This window comes from Camarhynchus parvulus, chromosome 4 (assembly GCF_901933205.1).
Source record: "Camarhynchus parvulus chromosome 4, STF_HiC, whole genome shotgun sequence".
NCBI classification, from domain to species: Eukaryota; Metazoa; Chordata; class Aves; order Passeriformes; family Thraupidae; genus Camarhynchus; species Camarhynchus parvulus.
The window spans coordinates 6440233-6446242 of NC_044574.1; positions in this window are offsets into that span (position 1 = coordinate 6440233).

A 6010-nucleotide genomic window follows, 5' to 3' on the forward strand; every position below is an offset into this window, starting at 1 on the left:
TTCTATTTATGTATTTGTCACTCAGTTTGCCATTTGTTCTCCCTCCTTTTTTAAGGATGCTGCATGACTTGCTGATCCGGTTGAAAGTCGTGATGCAATCCCACATACCCCAAAACAGGGGAGATGGTAGCTGGTAACTTTTTCTCTGTGTGTTTATGCCTTTTTAATGCCTGCCACTGGGATTATCTGTCTGGTGCTTGGAAAAGAGACACCCTCTCAGCACTGACCAAATTGTGGGCTTCCAAGATTTTGAAGTTAATGTGGATGAGAATATCTTGGACTGGGTTATGGCATTGGCCTTAAAATCAGGGATGTGTTTCCTACAATGGTGTAAACACTGCAGCTCTGATCTGTGCCTCAGCCTTGCTGGAAGTGAGATAAGAACAAAACTCTGTGTGTTCTGTTACTGTTTCACAGATTTATGCTTTGCAAAGAATCTGCATCCTTTGCAAATAGGCCTTAATAGTTTTTGGTTAAAAAGTCAGCAAAGATTTTGGGATCTGTGATAAAGCCATGTGTTCTGCATTGAAATCCTCTTTGTAGGAGCTCTTACAGCCAGGGATATGCCTTATCTATTCTGGTGCTGAATGTTTTCATGGTTCCTGTGCAGGAAGTTGCACAAGGAGACATAAAGAGCTGCCTGACTCTGGAGTGGGGAAGTGCCAAAAAGGGTGACTGCAGTCTGTGGTGGGTTGGAATCAAAACTGGGTACTAAACTCGTGGGGACTGTTGAGTTGCTGATGAGGAACTGAAGAGAGTTCAGCCTCTCTCTGCACAGATGTGTGTGGATGGCTCCAGCTCTTGTGCTGCACTTGGAATTCCTGCAGGAAATGGGAGGGCACCAGGGGAGGCAGCTGTGTAGCATGAGTCTGATCCTCTTACCTGGGCAAGGGAGGATGAAGGGAGAGCACCTCTGTTAAGAACAGCTCAGATGTGATACTGATGCAATGCCTTCCTTCCTCCAGCCTGCCAGCAGCAAGGTTTTGTACAAATGTTTGATTTTACTGGCTTAGGAAAAGGTTCTTCCCCCAGAGGGTGGCTGGGCCCTGACCAGGCTCCCCAGGGCAGTGGTCACAGCACCAGCCTGGCAGAGCTCAAGGGGTGTTTGGAAAATGTTCTGGGGCACAGGGGATGGGGCTGTGCAGGGCCAGGAGCTGGACTGGATGATCCTTGGGGGTCCCTCCCAACTCAGCTTGTTCTGTGATTCTATGAAATGTAAGTACATCCTGGTCAAAAGAGTTTTGAACCATTTGCATCAACATTGTCCCACATCTGAGGTGCTGGAAGATAAACAACCCACCCCTAGAGTCCCTAAGGGGCCAATGCCCCTAATGCCTTATGTCTCTAATTGTCCTTTTGAGCTACACAAATGGTGCTTTCCTAGTCACAAACAGTCACCTCCTTTCTCTGCCTCTCTGACCATTGTATTCCTAAAACACCCCTGAAGCACCCACCCATTCCCACAGGTGATGTGAATTACAAAGGACTTTTGAGTGTTGCACTTCAGCATGTCCCCAGCCAAAATGGAGGAGTGCTGCAAAATTTCCAACATTTTATAGATGTATAATCCTCCCCCCACTCCCTGGGAAGCAGCTGCAGTGGCTCAAAGCTCTGTGCTGGTGTTGGACCTGTAGATTGCCATCAGGGAATCCTTCTGCTCCAGCTCTACCTGTATTCCTTGCTCCTCTCTGTACAGCTTATTCCACCTGTGTGCTCAAAGCAACAAAATCCTTAATTTAAAGGAATACAACTAAATGCCTTCCTTGAAGGCATTTTATTGGAGAAGATCTTTGGGGGGGGGGGTCTAGTATGTGTTCCTCACAAGCTGCACTCTTAACTATCACATGTGATGGACTTTCTCAAGGACATGACAGCATCAGTGGCTGCTCTGATGGCCAAGGTAGGAGGCAGGAGTTAAATCAGCTTTGCAGTGACTGCTCCTGTGGTTTATGTGGATGTGAAAAGCCAGGAACTGCTACCACTGGGTTTTCAAGTGGGGGAGTGCTCGTTCCAGCAGATTTACCCTTTTCTCCTTGTCCAGACACTTGTGCATCAACTCTTTGTGGTTTAACAAAAAACCCAAAAACACCTGTGGCTGAATCTTGACTGAAATTCTCATGTCTGTCAACACTTGTATTTTCTGTTCTGTAAACTGGAACTAAAGCTTCTCACTCTTGGAGAATTGAGCAGGGCTGAACATCCGTACTTTGCCTCCCTTTGGAGTCATCTGCCTGATCATTTGTTTTCACAGCCTCCCTCTCCTGTGCTTGGGCCAAAACCAACTTCTTCCCAAGTTCCTGCCTATGCCATAGAGGAGAACAAAGGCTTCTTGTTCAGTGCAGCCATTCTTGCTCCCTCCTCATGGGCAGCAAGGAGCCCTGGCCTTTGCAAGGAGGCATTTCCTCTTGCAGTGGTCAGGCACTGGAGCTGCTCCTTGGAAGGGGCTGCCAAGCCTCAGATAGAATGTGGTGGGCAAGTTGGAGAAAAAAAATAATTTCCACAAGCTGGAGTAATCTCTCTGAAAAAGAAAAATTGGAAATCCAAGCAGCTGTGGCAGTGCTGAGCATCAGACACTTCTTTCCCAGTGATCTTTGTGTTCCTGCTGTGTAACTAAAATAATTATTCTGTAGCTCAAGGAAGTCTTGAGACCTAGCTTGGGCCTTCAGCATATAATCCAGTCTGGAGGGAAGCAGAAACACTGCTATTTGCAAATTTCCCCTTTTCCCCAGCTTTTTTCTACCTGATGTGAGCTTAGAAAACCCCCAAAAACCCCATTTTGCAGAAGCTGGAATTACCCACTGCTTTAGGCTGAGTTCAGGATGAGGAGATGTGAGGAGCTGGTGGAGCAGAGAAGCTGCAATGGAGTTTTGTACCCACGTGGTGTGAAGGCATTGGCTGCTGGGCTAAGTGGCTGCAGCAGAGAAACCTGAGAGGTTTCTCAGGACTTAGGGGGACAAGGGATATGGTGGGGAGCAGGTTTGGGATAAGCAGGTGTGGAGAGGCAGGAATACACACACATCTCATTTGGCCACCTGAGTGCAGCCTTAGGAATGTTTGCAGCAGTTCTGCAGCTGCCAGGATCAGCCCTCTGTGTCACTGTGTGCTTGGGCCTCTCTTGCTGCTGTAACAGAAATAACCACAAAATAGCTCAACAAAAATTTCTAATCAGCTTTTCCTTTCCACTGAGGAGAGCAGAAGCTCATGAAAAGCAGCTGGTGTGGCTTTTCAGGGCTTGGTGTTGCTGTACCTGTAGGAAAAGACCAGGCTATTTGTCCTGGGCAGTTTTATGACCCCACTGTACTGCTCTGTCCAAGAAAGAAGTGTACAGTTACCACAGTTGTTCATATCATGTCTTTTTAGTGCAAAATCTTCACCAAGAAGGAAGGGCTGGTTTGTTCTATCATCAAGTAAGAAGATTACCATGAGCATTTTCAGTTTTATGGCTGGGTAGAATGGTCTGGGGATTTTTAAGCAAGCCTTTTCCTATTTATAGAAGCAGAAAATTGGGTCAGATCATGGCTTAGCTCAAAACCCCAAGGAATTTTCCTCTGTGTGGTCATGAGAGTCTGAACCCTGTCACCATTTCTGCTGCCTGGTTTTGTCAGGCTCAGTTTCTAAGCCTACTCTGTGACCCTTCTGGCACCTAACCTGTGCTTCAGCTCTTCTTGGAAACCTGATTTAGACTGATTTGTGCTAGGCAAGGGGCACAGGTGCAGTTGGACACCCAAATGAGTCCCTCAGCAGCTCTCAGGTACCTTGGTCCATCTCTCAGACCATCAAGGGAGATTTTGTCTCAGAAGAAGGGGAATTTAGGACTATTATTAGATACATGTTTTGCTCTGTTCATGCCTACACAGATGAAAGGAACTGAATGTGAGTTTGTAGCTCTGCAGCTGAAGCTTCCTGCTGCAATGGGATATCCCCAGCCACTGCTTCTAACAGCTCAGGCTGCACTAGAAATTTCGATTATTTTAAATACCTGGGTGTGGATATTCTCAGTTCAGTCAAAGAGAGAACAGGGACAATTTCTCCAGGCTGAGCCTAGGAATTTTAGACAAAATAATTCAAACAATGATTATCTCTCTTTCTGTAACCATTGTTTATAGTTATGGTTCTTTGCAGCCTACTATTCATAGCTACCAATAATGTGAGATGTTTTTGACTTTGAGACCAATCCAGTCCCACTTAGCAAGTCAGACTATAAAAGCTCACTACTTCTTGCTAATAAAGATTCTTCTTAAGCCTTCTGATCCACCTGAAGACTGGAGTCTCTTTCCATCCCTGACTCAACAGCATCACCTGGGTACCACAAAGCTGTCCCCGTGCCTGCCAACAGACCTGGGGGCTGGCAGATAAGAGATGCCGAATTTTACGCGGTGCTGTAAAAGCAGATGAGGTGAAATGCCCATGCAGTAGCTCCAAGGGGGGCTCCCCTCGGTTACCAAACGCAGCTTGGGCTCTGCTCCCAGCTGAAGTTCTGCGAGGAGTTTCCCGTTCGCAGCGGGACCGGCAGCGAGGAGCGGGCGCGCAGCCCCATCTAGCGCCGCTCCGGGCTCTGCCACCGACTCCAGGCATCAAAACGGGGGAAATCCTCAAAAACAACCGCAGCGCGCCTAGGCTGGCGCTGGAATGTAAGCCTGAAGTGAAGAGCACGGGAACGAGCCGCTCTCCTTGCTTAACACACAGGTGGAGCTCAATCTCACAATCTCTGCTGCCCACAGTGACTCTGAGACGCGTACAAGCTTCTTTTTCCCAGCCCGGCTGTCGAAGAAGGAGTCAGGATTTTTCTGTTTTCATTCTCAGGGTTGGTTATTATTTCTTATCTATAACATTCTTTCTCTGACCTGCTGTAGGTCTGTCTGGCAGGTCGGGTTGAGGCACACTGCCTGCTCCAGAGGTGGTGTTGTCTTTTTATACTAAAAACTATGTGTGCATTATTTACCATAACTTCCCAATACCCATCACCCATGTTAGACAGTGAGCTTCTACTCTAAACCAATCTAAAAGCGCCAACATCACCCAGAAGATGGAGGCCAAGAAGAAGAAGAAGGAGAAAGACTGGACACACCCAGATTCCTCCATTGTGGGACCCTGAGCCCCCATTCTAAAACTTTCAAAAATCTATTTTTCACCCCGCAACAGACTAACTATTGTCCAACTTAAACTCTTTTGGTTTGTAATTCCTTATATAAAGGTTGGTAATTGTTTTTTCCATGGGTCAAGATCAAAGGCACAGGTGTCTTGGGCTCTGTGCCAAGGTTTCTGAGCCCCCCCGGGCAGGGGCTCAAGCCCTCCAGGGCAGCCAGGAGAATTTCTTGGGTTCTGACAGCCCAAGATAAGAGCTTTTATCCCGTGGTTGTGCAGCTCCGTGGAAGGGAGCAGTTTTCAGCCCTAGAGGGAGCAATGCTACGCGGGTTGTTGGTCCTTCCATTTCCCAGGGAGCTGGGCTGATGCACGGGGGTCTGTTCAGTCTGATTCAATCCTCTGTGTCACCAGAGAAATTTGGAGGGCAAGAAAACCCCCTGAGATCTCTGAAATCATGGCTGGCAAGGACATTTGGACAAGCAGCTAGTCCAGAGAGGGCCACACAAAGGGTCAACAGCAGAGACAGTGATTACCTTCTTCCTTCTGCATCATTCTGGGGAAAAGACAAGAAGTAACAGACAAAAAAAGCATCCTGGGAGGTTTAGGTTCAATAAGGAGGTTTTTCTAACATGAGATTAGAGAAGCATTAGTGTGAATTGTGCTGGGAGGCCTTCCAGCACAGGAAAGTTTGAAGACTGTACTGGATAAGCTCCAGCCAGGACTTTTTCAGCTGCAGCTGATCCCACTGTGGGCAGGGGATGGATTTAGCTGCCCTGGAGGAGGAAGGGAGTGTTCTTTCCAGCCTCTCTTTTTGCCCTTTCGATTTAGTTCGTGCATGATATTAGACACTGATACTGGGGCAGTGGTTACTCACCCTTGCTCCTGAGGCATTTCTGGATCTCTCCTTATAGAACATGCCTTGAAA